General features: G+C 36.8%; 1 protein-coding gene across 2 annotated transcripts in view; it reads left to right on the forward strand.

The window, feature by feature from the left end:
• The window catches only part of MARCHF5 (membrane associated ring-CH-type finger 5), a 57069-nt gene that overhangs the window by 23465 nt on the left and 18750 nt on the right, over positions 1-14854 (forward strand). The window lies entirely within an intron of this gene.

Genomic DNA, 14854 nt, shown 5'->3' on the forward strand with positions numbered 1-14854 from the left:
CACCATTGCACTCCAGCCTGGGTGACAGAGCAAGACTTTGTCTCAAAAAAAAAAAAAAAAAAAAGTATATCCTTCATTTGAGTAGGTATTGTTAGCATATTTCCTCTTGACAAAACAGAAAAACAGTATTAGCTCCGCTTTTTTTTTTTTTTTCAAATAGATGCAGGGTCTTGCTATGTTGTCCAGGCTTGTCTCAAACACCTGGGCTCAAGCAATCCACCCACCTTGGCCTCCCAAAGTGCTAGGATTACAGGTGTGAGCCACCATGTGCCCAGCCTGCTGCTGTATTCTTAACATGCTGAAGATACCTGTTCAAGGGCTGCAATTTTAATTATATTCACAATTTTCCATGCAGTTATTAACAATGACTCAAGCCAGCTATTGTCTGTAAATGAAGCCATGTGTGAATTGGCTTTCAGATCGTGGGCTCTTCATTGCCACACACAAAGCTAGTGCTCTAGCCGTGCTGATTCCAGCACAACTTTTCAAGTCAAGGTTCAAAAATAATTGTTGGTTAAAAGAAAATATCTTCTTCTAAAAACTTTTTAAAAGTTGCTTGTATTTCTTCATTAACATATTACATTCGTATATGCTAAGAGTTGATTCGTACTCTGTAAACTAGTGGCTTCATGCAGCCATAAAACAAAATACTTAAGAGCATACATCTGTAATAATAATTGTTCTTCCTCTCTGTATAACACACATAGCACATAATGTCCAATAGTGTCATCTGATGATAGAATTTTGCCAGTAGATTGTTTTATTTCTGTCTGAGCACATTTGTCATTAATTTTGCAGCTGACAGTAGTTGAATCTGTTTTGTTAAAAGAAGTACCTTTGACTATTATTTTGATATTTTAATGACAGAATTCATAGTGGAGGCTTTGGTTGGTTTACTGGAGTTGTTGAAAATGATCTGAACACTTCAGTGGCTTCTTGTCCCTATTTAATAATATATCACGGTACAGTGGAAACAAGGATGTCTCCTAGTACAGAGTTATCACTCCTAGTTTACTGATCACAGCTCATTCTAAGATCAGTCTTCACTATAAAATCATACTGTTATCATTTACGGCATTCTGAGTTAAATGTATTTTTCACGTTTACTCTTTTGAACCATTGATTAATTTCCCTAAATTTGGGATTTAACACAGTATGATAGTAACAACAAAATATATGTTTAACCAATGTAAACAACTCACATGATGTGGAAGTATGTTAGCCCTTTCCATTTTCCTTATGATAGTGTTTTCTTAACATATCCTTGTAGAGCTTGGGTGATCCTTAGAATGTAACAGCAATAAAGAACCTAAAAGGATTTCTATGAAAGTCATAATCTTCTCAAAATTTGTGAAATGTTTGTGATCAAAGCTTTTGCCACTTTTTTCTCAAACTGTCTGTAAACCAGTTAATAGATTGCCAGGGACTGCCATTGGTCTCCAAAGACACTTGATAAACACTGACTAGAAGAAGGAATAAAAGACAGAAGATACAGAGAAGGAAAGGTGATGATGGTTAATATTCTATGGGATGATCTCTGTGCAGCAGATTTTGTGTTGTTTATTTTTTTAACTTTTCAAATGGATTTAGCCCCAGTCTGGCTGGTGCTAGCTGGCCAATTCTGCATCTTTTCTGGTACTTGTCATGGAAGGAATGAAGAGGTAGTATAAGTGTATGTTCTTCATTGTTAATAGGGAGTTACTTGTGCTCAGCTGTGAAAAACCTAAAGGATTCATCAGAATTTTATCCTTCTCACTGTTTGCCACCCATGTTAGTTTGCTTTTTTCTTTTTTCTAGTGAGTTAAGTCAGTTGTATGTATGCACCTACTTAAAACCTTGCTACTCAAAATATGATCTGAGGACCAGCAACATTAGCATCATTGGGAGTTATTAGGAATGCAGAACACCACCCCTTTTCTCCACCCCCCTTTTACTGAATAGAAGTCTGCTTTTTTTTTTTTTTTTAAATTTTTATTTTTTAAAGACGGTGTTTCGCTTTGTTGCCAACGCTGGAGTACAGCAGCACGATCATAGCTCACTGCAGCCTCAAACTCCTGGGCTCAAGCAGTCTTCTTGCCTCAGCCTTCCAAGTAGATGGGATTATAGGCATGTGCCACCACACCCAGCTAATTTTTCTTTTTCTTTTTAGAGACGGGGGATCACTATGTTGCCCAGTCTCAAACTTCCTGGCCTCAAGGGATTCCCAAACCCCCTTGGCCTTCCAAAGTACTGATAATGTAGGCAAGAACCACCACACCCAGCTGAAATGTGCATTTTAATGAGATCATTGAGTGATTTCTATGCACATTAAATTTAAAAAGCATTGCTTTAAAACATACAAGGAATACCAACTGAGAAAAGTTTGTTTTATGAATAAAGTCTGTCCATAAACTTTGAGACCTGGTAATAACCTTGTTATTATACAGTGATATTAATTGGTGATCCTGATCCTGTGTAGGCCTAGGCTAATGTGTGTACTTGTGTCTTAGTTTTTAACAAGAAAGTTTAAAAAGTAAAAATAATAAATTTTAAAAATAGAAAAAAGCTTATAGAATAAAGATAAAAAATTTTTTGCACAGCTGTACAATGTGTTTTAAGCTAAGTGTTAAAACAAAAAAGTCAAAGTTAAAAAAAGTTAGAAATGTATAGAGTTTAAAAGTTACAGTAAGCTAAGGTTAATTTATTACTAAAAATTATAAATTCAGTGTAATAAGTATACAGTGTTTATAAAGTCTATAATAGTGTATAGTAATGTCTTAGGCCTTCACATTCACTCATCACCCATTCACTGAATCACCCAGGGCAACTTCCAAACTTCCAGCCTTGCAAGCTCCATTCATGGTTAAGTGTTCTATACAGGTATACCATCTTTTATCTTTTATACCATATTTTTACTGTACCTTTCCTATGTTTAGGAACACAAATACCATTGTATTATATTTGCCTACAGTATTCAATACAGTAACATGCTGTACAGGTTTGTAGGCTAGGAGCAGTAGGCTATACCATATAGCCTAGGTGTGTAAATAGGCTATACCATACTGACTCTATGATGTTCACAAAACTACAAAATGGCCTAAGGACACATTTATCCCTGTGTGTGGATACCCATCATTGAGTAACACATGAGTGTATGTTAACTGGGTTCTTCAGAGATGTCCTTTATCAGGTTGAGGATGTCCCGTCTATTTGTGATTTGTTAAGGGCTTTTGTCATGAAAAAGTGTTGGGTTTTGTCAAATGCTATTTCTCTGTTGATAATCATGTGGGTATTGTTCTGTATTCTATTAATATGGCATATTACATTTGGTCGATTTTCATATTAGACCGGCCTGGGATTCCTGGAATAAGTTCTACTTGGTCATGTTTGCTAATACTTTGTTGGGAACTTTTGTGTCTGTACTCGTAATGGGTATTGGTCTGTAGTTCTTTTGTGGTATCTTTGGTTTTGGTGCTGGAATCATACTGGCTCATAGGATAAGTTGGGAAGTGATCCCTCCTTTATATTTTTTAGAAGAGTTTGTGAAGGATTGGTGTTTTAAATGTTTGGGAGCAGTGAAGCCATTTGGTCCTGGGCTTTTATTCATGGGAAATTTTTTTATTACTAGTTCAATCTCATTACTTACAGGTCTATTCAGATTTTCTATTTCTTCTTGAATTAGTTTTGATAGTTTGTGTCTTACAAATTTGTCCCTTTCATGTATATTATCTAATTTGTTGGCATATAGTTATTTATAGTATTTTTTAATCATCCTTTTCATTTTTATAAGATTGGTAGTAATGCCCCTTCCTTAATTCATGATTTTAGTCATTTGAATCTTCTCTTTTTTTTCTGGTCAGTCTAGCTAAAGATTTATCAGGATTGGCCGGGTGTGGTAGCTCATGCCTGTAATCCCAGCACTTTGGGAGGCCGAGGTGGGCGGATCACCTGAAGTCGGGAGTTCAAGACCAGCCTGACCAACGTGGAAAAACCCCATCTCTACTAAAAATACAAAATTAGCTGGGCATGGTGGTGGGCACCTATAATCCCAGCTACTCGGGAGGCTGAGGCAGGAGAATCACTTGAACCCAGGAGTCAGAGGTTGCAGTCAGCCAAGATCATGCCACTGCATTCCAGCCTGGGCAACAAGAGCGAAACTCCGTCTCAAAAAAAGATTTGTCCAAGTTTTTTCTTTCTATTCTTGCATTCTCCGTTTCATTTGTATCCACCCTAATATTTATGTCCTTTCTTCCTTCTGCTTGGTTTGAATTTAGTTTGCATTTCTCCTTCTAGTTTCTTAAGGTAGAAGGTTAGTTGACCTGGGATCTTTTTGCTTTCTTTTTGTCCTTTTTTTTTTTTTTTTTTTTTTTGAGACAGGGCCTCACTCTGTCAAACATGCTGGGATGCAGTGGCACAATCTCAGCTTGCTGCAACCTTGACCTCCTAGGCTCAAGTGATCCTCCCACCTCATCCTCCCAAGTAGCTGGGACTGCAGGTGCTCATCACCCAGCTAGTTTTTGTATTTTTTTTAAACAGAGACAAGGTTTTGCCATGTTGTCCAGGCTGGTCTCATACTCCTGAGCTCAAGTAATCAGCCCACCTTGGCCTCCCAAAGTGCTAGGATTAGAGGCGTGCACCATCACAGCTAGCCTTTTGTTTTGTTTTGTTTTTGAGACGGAGTCTCGCCCTGTCGCCAGGCTGGAGTGCAGTGGCGTGATCTCAGCTTACTGCAACTTCCACCTCCTGGGTTCAAGCGATTCTTCTGCCTCAGCCTCCTGAGTAGCTGGGACTACAGGCATGCACCACACACTGAGCAAATTTTTGTATTTTTAGTGGAGACAGGGTTTCACCATGTTGGCCAGAATGGTCTCGATCTCTTGACCTCGTGATCTGCCCACCTCAGCCTCCCAAAGTGCTGGGATTACAGGCGTGAGCCACTCATCCCCAGCCACCTTCTTTATTCTTTTTCAGAGTCTTGCCATGTTGCTCAGGCTAGAGTGCAGTAGCTGTTAACAGGTACAATCAAGGCTACACTGCAGCCTTGAACTCATGGGCTCAAGTATCTTCCTGCTTCAGTATCCTGGTTAGCTGGGACTACAGGTGCATACCACTGCACCCAGCTCCTCTTTCTGTTTTTGTTATTTTTAAATAGATTTTAGAGCATTTGTGGGTTCGCAGTAAACCATATACCAGCCTCCACCCCTGAGCACACACAGAGTGCTCACTACTTTCCCCACTATCAACATCTTGTACCAGAGTGTTACATTTTTTACAGTCAATGAACTTAAGTTGACACATCATTACCACGCAAAGTGTCCATAGTTTACATTAGGGTTCACTCTTGGTTTTGACAACTGTATAATATATAATGTATAAAGGGTTCATTCCAGGTTTTGACAACTGTATAATGACATGTATCCACCATTATAGTATTATGCAGAATAGTTTTGCTGACCTAAAAATCCTCTGTGCTCCATCTTTTCATCCCTCCCCAAGCTCCTGGCCACCATACATCTTTTTCTTTCTCCATAGCTTTTCCTTTTCCACAAGGTCATATAGTTCGACTCATACAGTATGTAGCCTTTTCAGATTGTCTTTTATTTAGTAACATGCATTTAATTTCCTCTGTATCTTTTTGTAGCTTGATAGATCATTTCATTTTAGTACTGAATACTCTTCCATTGTCTGGATGTCCCACAGTTTATCCATTCATGTACTGAAAGACATCTTGGTTGCTTCCAAGTTTTGGCTATTATGAATAAAGCTGTACACATCCATGTACAGGATTTTGTGTGGACATAAATTTTCAACTCATTGGGGTAAATACCAAGGAGCATGATTGCTGGATTGTATGATACAAGTATGTTTAGTTTTGCAAGAAGCCTTGAAACTGTCTTCCGAAGTGGCTGTACCAAGTACCATTTTGCATTTTCACCAGCAATGGATGAGAGTTCCTGTTGCTCCACATCCTTGCCAATGTTTTGATTTGGGTCATTCTGATAGATGTATAGTGGTATCTCATTTTAATTTGCAATTTTCTAGTGATAGATGATGTGAAACATCTTTGCATATATGCCATCTGTGTATCTTCTTTGATGAGGGGTACAAGTCTTTTGCTCATTTTAAAAATCAGCATGATAGTTTTCTAATTGTTGACCTTTAAGAGTTCTTTGGATATTTTGGATAAAAGTTCTTTGTCAGATATCTTGGGCAGATCTTTTCTCCTTGCTTGTCTTCTCATTCTTTTAATCTTCCTTCCTTCCTTCCTTCCTCTCTCCCTCCCTCCCTTCCTCTCACTGCAAGCTCTGCCTCCTGGGTTCATGCTGTTCTCCTGCCTCAGTCCCCCGAGTGGCTGGGACTACAGGTGTGCCCACCACCACACTGAGCTAATTTTTTGTATTTTTAGTAGAGACAGGGTTTCACCGTGTTAGCCAGGATAGTCTTGATCTCCTGACCTCATGCCGTGCCCGGCATCTTCTTTTCTAATGTCATTTACAACTATAAAATTTCCTCTAAGTGCTACTTTAGCTGTGTATCATAATTTTTGTTGCGTTTTCATTTATCTCAAAATATTTTCTAATTTTTCTTGTGATTTCTTCTTCGACTCACTGATTATTTAGGAATGTGGTGTTTAATTTTCACGTATTTGTAAATTTCCCAGATGTCCTTGTTATTGATTTTTTAATTTCATTTTGATCACAGAGCATACTTTGTCTGATTTCTTAACTACATTAAAACTTTTTTTAATGGCCTAACATAGGTTTATCCTGGAGAATGTTCCATGTGTGCTTGAGAAAAACATGTATTCTGTTGCTGTTGGAGTATTCTATAAATGTCTAGTTGATTCTGTTATTTTCAAGTATTCTATTTCCTTATTATCTTTTACCTGTTTATTATTTAAAGTAGAGTGGTGAGTGGTGTCTTGTGCCTATAATCGCAGAACTTAGGAAGGTCGAGGTGGGAGGATCATTTGTGCTAGGAGTTCAAGACCAGCCTGAGCAACGTAGTGAGACCCTGTCTCTACAAAAAAAAAAAAAAAAAAAACACTTTAGCCAGGCATGGTGGCACATGCTTGTGGTCTCCGCTAGCTCAGGAGGCTGTATCAGGAGGATTGCCTGAGCCCAAGAGTTCGAGACTGCAATGAGCTCTTATTGCACCACTGCACTGCAGCCTGGGCAACAGAGTAAAGCCTTATGTCTTTAAAAAAAAAGAGAGAGAGAGAGAGAGAGTGGGGCATAGAAGTCTCCAATTATTGTAAATTGCCTGTTCCTCTGGTTCCATACATCTTTGCTTAATTTATTTTGGAGCTCTGTTAAGTGCATATATTTATAATTGTTATGTCTTTCTGATGGATTGTCCCTTTACCATTATAAAATATCCTTTTTGGTTTCTAATAGCAATTTTGTCATTAAAAATCCCTTGACTGATATTCGTGTAGCCATTTCAGCTCTCTTATATCTCATTAAGAGTAAATTCTTAGTTTTCAAGTTAAATTTTTGTCATCTTTATTTTATTATTTATGTATTTATTTATTTGAGATGGAGTCTTGCTGTGTGGCACAGGCTGGATTGCAGCTGCACGATCTTGGCTCACTGCAACCTCCACCTCCCAGGTTCAAGCAGTTCTCCTGCCTCAGCTTCCCAAGTAGCTGGGATTACAGGTGTGCACCACCACATCTGGCTAATTTTTTGTATTTTTAGTAGAGATGAGGTTTCACCATGCTGGCCAGGCTGGTCTCAAACTCCTGAACTCCAGTGATCCACCTGCCTCGGCCTCCCAAAGTTCTGGGATTACAGGCATGAGCCACCATGCCCAGCTACTCGTATTTTATTGTTGCTCTTATAACTAAACATTAACTGAAACTTCTTATATAGAATTTTTACCAGTAACCATCCTCAAAAAGTGGTTTTCAAGTGTTGAGTGGAGTGTAAATGCTTAGAAGGGAAAGATGTTCACTGGGGATGAATAGGACCAATTCCTGGGAGAAACCTTCCTAGAGAATCTAGGATATAAAATTAATAGTTGTAACTATTTTATTTTACAATATTTTAATATCAGTGGTAATATCAATAGCTATCATTTGCTAATAGGCCCCTATTGCCTATTTTTCCATTCTCTGTTTCATTCTAGGCACTATGTTGATCACTTTGCCTATATTATTTAAACTTCTCAAAAGCTCTGCATAATAGATAGTGTCCTCAGTTTATAGATAAGGAATACACTCAGCAAATTTATGTAATGGAAGCCCATGGGCTTCCAGCAAATAAAGCAAGGAGCCAGAATTTTACACTGGCAAATTTCTTATTACTGTCACTCAGTGAGTCAGCTACCAGGCCACATATGGATAAGTAGTTTCAAGTACCATAAGAACTAATAGAGATAATGTGAATTTGAACTAATTTGAGATACTGTTAATAAATTACACAAATGATGTGTAAGTAACAAACATTTTATGAGTTAGTACCACTAGAATTGAAAGAGAAGTATATAGCCAAAAAGCAAAATGATAGCCAGCACTATCAAAAATGCAAGCACTAACAAATTGCCTATTCTCTTTTCTTTCTCTTGATATTTGCTTTGCTGGAAATGGAAAGGAATAGCAAATACATCAAAGAGAAGATGGAGCAACTACAATATCTCATAAGCAATTTTTTTTAACTCATTTGATGTTTAAGTTTATATTTTTCCCCCAAGTAATGCATTGACACGGTCAGAAATTCAAAGACACAAGATACAGTAGGATATTTAATGAAAAGTCTTTCTACCATGTCTGCCAGCCATGGTGGCGAGTAAGTTTTCTTACTTGGTTATAAATTACAACCATTGTTACAAATTTCTGGTATTTCATTGCAGTTTGTTTCTCTTTTTCTTCTCTCTCTCTCCTTCATTCTTCTCCTCTCCCTCTCTCACTACACTTACACAGAATCTACAAATGTGAGAGTTAAAGGAACAACAAGGGATAGGGAAGTACCCAGGGCTTAGCAACCTTAGAAAACTGATAGTACAAGGGAAGGGAACTGTTAACAAGAGCTGCAGCAGAGGGAGAGAGCTCCTTAATAGGACCTGTGATCTTTCATAGAGAAATGCAAGCTACTTGCAGTGAGGGAACCAGGGAAAAGACTTTCTTTAACACTTTTACCACTTTCTGATGTTCTGGTCTCTCCTATCATTTGAACACATCAGAAGCTAGAGGGCAGGTTGCTTAAACTTTTTTTTTTTCTTAGCAGTATATCGTAGATACCATTTTGTATTCGTGTATAAAGAGCTTTTTTTTTTTTTTTTTCTATTAAAAGTAGTCAGCCTGGATAAAGAGCTTTTTAAAAAAACAGCTGTGTACATACATAGATGTATGGTTACTTACGTAATCAGTCTTCCATTGATGGACATATAGGCTTGTTTCCAATCTTTTACTGTTACAGACAGTACTTTTATAAACAACTTTGGGAAATAATTTTATGCATGTGTGCAAATATATCTGTAAGATAAATGACTAGAAATAGAATTACTGAGTCAAAAGTATGTGCATTTATAATATAATAGATATCCTATAATTGGCTTTTGTAGACATTACACCCATTTAATCTCCCAATGGTGTAGTGGAGTTCCTGCTTCCCCATTGCCTTTGCCAACATGCTGCTATCAATATATAGAACTAGTTATATCTGCCACCTTAGCATTGATCAAAGCTTAGCAGAATGCTCACTCAGGTATTTTTTCTCTTTTACTATGAAATATTCCATTTGTGGAAAAGGAATATATCCCAGTTTCATATGAGAAGAGATAAACAGGGCAAAGTCAACACCACCATTGAAAAAGCTGACTTAAAAGGGCAAAAAAAAAAGTAACTTTACAGTGTAGAAATGTGGCAAACACTACAACAGCCAAATAATCAAGGTCATTATCACCAGTAATGATTCATGTAGGTATTATGTACGTTTGATATGATGCAATGAAAATTGCACTTTGCCTCTGTGGTCTTCTTCCCTAAAAGTCCTAACTCCAAGAGATAATGAGAAAAACACCAGACAAATTCCAATTGAGGGATATTATACAAAATACCTGATCAGTACTCCTCAAGATTGTCAAGGTCATCAAAAGCAAAGAAGTCTGAGAAACTGTCATAGCCAAGAGGAGTGTAAGGAGACATGACTAAATGTAATTCACATGTCTTTATTCTGTTTCAGAATCTTATCCAAGATACCACATTACATTTAGTCATGTCTCCTTACACTCCTCTTGGCTATGACCTTGATTATTTGGCTGTTGTAGTGTTTGCCACATTTCTCCACTGTAAAGTTAATTTTTTTTTTTTTTTTTTTTTTTTTTTTTTTGCCCTTTTGTGTGAGCTTTGTCAATGGTGTTGATTTTGCCCTGTTTATCTCTTCTCATCCTTTTAATTCTTTTGGGTTCTTTTTTACGTTTATTGTGATACTGATATAGTTGGATTTTTATCATCAGATTTTGTGCATTCTATATGTCCTACTTTTTCCTTTAAGTTTTATGCTTTATTTCTCTAAGTGGTTATTCTTGAAAAATCTTGGCTTTTATCTCTTCACATATTGCTTTTCCCCCATTCTTACCATTCTCATTTTGTAGAACTCTGATTAGAGTTATATTAGACATTTTCCCTTTTTTTGTTATGATAGAGTTTCTCATTTCCTGGGCTTTGTTATGCTCATACACTACTAATACTTGGCTGTTTAATATGTTGTCCTATCCCCTGCATTTTGTGTAAACTGGTGTTTAGATCCTGTCAGTGAGGTTACTGTATATATATATATATATTTTTACAGGAATATCTGATTGTGTGCTTCTTATTTCATCACATCACAAGGCACATAATGTAAGACCAAACAGTGTGTATAGGTATTATCAGCCTGATCCATTCGATAAAGTTAACCTGTTCATTTCCACCTAATGGTTTTAGCAGAGATTGATACTTTATTATTCATTGCCTCTAGATCCATTGTTTCATTGATTAATACAAAACATTGTCATTCCAATTTTTTCATTCTTTCTCCATTTATTGGCTTAGAAAATTTATGTTATCAATCAAGAAGAGATTGCTGAGTCAGAGGGTAAATTGCACATAGAATTTTGCTGGGTATTGCCAAATTTCCTTCCACAGGTGCTGAACCATTTGTATATTCACCTGTAATATGTGAGTGTGACTATTTCCTCATGCTTTGCCAGTAGGATGTGTTAGCAAACCAAGATTTTAGCCAGTCTGTTAAGAAAAGATACCTTATTGTAGTTTTAATACACATTTCTTTATCAGTGAGGAGGCTAAACCATTTTAAAGTAAGAATACTTAGATCGTAAAAGGGTACTATAGAGTAAGAAATATATTTTCCCCAAACTTAAAACTTCGCAGCTTCAATTTTATGGGGGTTTTACATTTTTGACTGATATACCAAGGTATCAGTTACTCCATAAAAATGCTCTGCATTGTTTTTCCTCTAGCCACATGATCTTCTGTCACTCACATGAACTCAACCTATTTCTTCTCTGCCTGCTCATAAAATATATCATTGGCTTATTTCACTACATAAAAAACAAATATGGACTTAAGAACTCAAGTAATAATCTTTTCATATTAATAAAATTTTCTAGTAATATTTACACTTAGCCTTCAGAAAATTTTTTTTTTTTTTACTTTGCTTTATATATAAGTTCCTATGTATGATCAAAATAAAGAAAAATTTAAAAACCTAAGTCCTATTCCATGGTGATTTAGTCTTTGAATAACCTTTGTTGTCAAAGCTTATAGTTAGAGAACTTATTTAGTCTTTTTTTTTTTTTTTTTTGAGACAGAGTTTTGCTCTTGTTGCCCAGGCTGGAGTACAATGGCGCAATCTCGGCTCACTGTAACCTCCACCTCCCAGGTTCAAGCGATTCTCCTGCCTCAGCCTCCCAAGTAACTGGAATTACAGGCTCCCACCGCCATGCCCAGCTAACTTTTGTATTTTTATTAAAGACGGGGTTTCACCAGGTTGGCCAGGCTGGTCTCGAACTCCTGACCTCAGGTGATTCACCCGCCTTGGCCTCCAAAAGTACTGGGATTACAGGCATGAGCCACCATGCCTGGCCCTTCATTTAGTCTTTTGTAACCCTCATTAGTATACCTTCTTATGAGGCAAATGACTAGGATACCTTCAGAATAAGAGTTTTTTGTGTTACTGCTGGATCATGTTTGGTCTTGCTCCCTAAGTCTTAAAAGTAGATTAGTTTTTAGAAGTATCTTTCAACAGTGTGAGGCTTTCTGGGTACACACTGTATATGAATACAAGTAGCTGAATTACAGGTCCAAAACATAATTATACAATTTTGTTTTAAAGGAGCGGAGGATAACTGCTCTTTACAGAATCTAAATTCTCTTGATGTCTTCATTCTCCCTTTACATTTCCAGATTTTTTGGCTCCATTGACTCCTTCCTTTGCTCCTTGTCCTGGATCTTTAAGGAAAAGGGCACCTATTCTTTTTTTCTCACCTGAAGATTTCCTGAAATTGTCTTATTTTTATTCCAGAGCTATATACCACAGAATTTTTCTCAGACATCTCCTGTCTTTGATTATGCCTTCTACTCCACTGTCCTATCATGTTTAACATCGTTTGCCATTTTGGGGTGACCATACAGTTTAAAACTGGAAGAAATAATAGTGGACACAGATTGTTACTACATAACATTAAGTACGGAGAGCTTCATGTGAATTATTTTAATTTTTACAAAAACTCTGATATACATAACGCCTTCATTGTACAGATGCAGAAATTCAGGCCCAGAGATGGCACTTTGTTCCAGTTCACACAGCAGACCCAACCTAATCCTTACCCACCTTGTTTTGTTACAGCCTAATGAGCCTAATACACAAGCTTCTCATATACAGGGAAGAAGAAAATTCAGTGGTAATGTCAGGTTACCTTCCTCAGGATAATGGTTACCTGAAGTTTATAACTCATTGTTCTTGTCTAAAATACAGCTTTTCTTATTAATAATAACAATTATATTATCATCATGGAAAATGTGAAAAATATACATATGCTTAAAGAAAAAAAGACAGTGGGTTATATAGTTAACTGGCATATATGTAGTATGTACATAGTGCTGCCAGTTGTTTTTATGTGTTAATAAAGGATGATTGGTGGTGGCGGTGGTGGCGGTGGTGGCGGTGGTGGTGGTGGTGGTGGTGGTGGTGGTGGTGATTTTTTTCAACAAAGTCTTTCACTTCCAATTGGAAGGCTCTTCTTAGCATGCCTGCTTGGTTTTGCCTTGATTCAGTTGTGCTTTTTCTTCTTCACTTGGAATTGGCCTTCTTTTCACATCAGAGACTTCAAGTTTAGGTCAAGATTCATTTATTTTAAAAAAACAAAGAGCAATTTTTAAACACTCTTTGTATCCTTACCCCCTGTATAATCTTTACCTAAAATTTTCTTAACATTTATCTGTACAGTTTGTACCATACTATCATATCTTTATTAATTTTGCCTTAAAAGTTTTCAGTTGTTTTATGTATATTGTTTGTCCCTAACTAGATTGTAGACTCCTAGGGGGCAGCAGCTAGTGTGTTAAATATAATTTACATTTATTTTAATACATAGTAAAATGTGTTTACAGTAGGTGCTTAATAAGTACTTAGTAGTTGATCTTACAGCTCACAAGTATTCTGTAAGCTATTATTTTATGAGTATAAATTTAAAATTTCCTTTGGCATAAGTTATGTAATCATAAGGAACTACTGTGGTGATCTTAGTGATTAATCATGGAAATGCAATATATGAATATATAGATATGTCATATATAGCTATGTACCATATATTTTTATATATAATCATATATGTATATATAATCACTTATATATAATCATATATGTGTATATATATAATCACTCATCGCTTTGACCTTAAATCTTTATTCTTCAGGGTTGTTCGGGTTAGTTGGTTTGTCTGTGGCCTTTTTTTTTTTTTTTTTTTTTTGGTCAGATACTATTTTGGACCAGGCATGGTGTCTCATGCCTATGATACCAGCACTTTGTGACGCCAATCACCTGAAGCCAAGAGTTTGAGACCAGCCTGGCAACATAGCAAGATACCATTTCTACAATAAAATATATATAATTAACTTAGTTATCTAAAAAGTTGTCCGAGAACATATCCCTTCTTTACAATCTAATGATTAACCTTTTGTTATTAAGCAAAGTAACTTACAACGTAAGTTTGCAGGATGTTTGTTCTTACATAAAGATGGTAAAATCTCAAACTACCAGCAGAGCAGTGAATCAAAGATGAAATTTATGTAAGCTTGTTTGGGGCTCTTGGACCTAGCCTCCAAAGTGTAGTGTTTAAAACAGTGGGGAATGCTAGAGAAAGAGGTAAAACTCTTTACTATCTCATTAGGATTCCCACATACTTTTTTTTTTTTTTTTTTGAGACAGAGTTTCGCTCTTGTTGCCCAGACTAGAGTACAATGGCGCAATCTTGGCTCACTGCAACCTCTGCCTCCCGGGTTCAAGTGTTTCTGCTACCTCAGCCTCCCGAGTAGCTGGGATTACTGGCATGCGCCACCATGCCCAGCTAATTTTTGTATTTTCAGTACAGATGGGGTTTCACCATGTTGGCCAGGATGGTCTCAATCTCTTGACCTTGTGATCTGCCTGCCTCAGCCTCCCAAAGTGCTGGGATTACAAGCGTGAGCCACCGCACCTGGCCTCCCACATACTTTTAATCAAGTTTGTTGTATTACTTGATATCTTCAATAAAATTCACATTTGTTGGCTTGGGACCATATAACTAATACTTTCTTTTCTTTTTTTTTTTTTTCTTAAAATGTCCATTTAACAACAGATTGAGTCAAGTACTGGCCACAGAGTACTGTGGC

This window comes from Macaca fascicularis, chromosome 9 (genome assembly GCF_037993035.2).
Source record: "Macaca fascicularis isolate 582-1 chromosome 9, T2T-MFA8v1.1".
NCBI classification, from domain to species: Eukaryota; Metazoa; Chordata; class Mammalia; order Primates; family Cercopithecidae; genus Macaca; species Macaca fascicularis.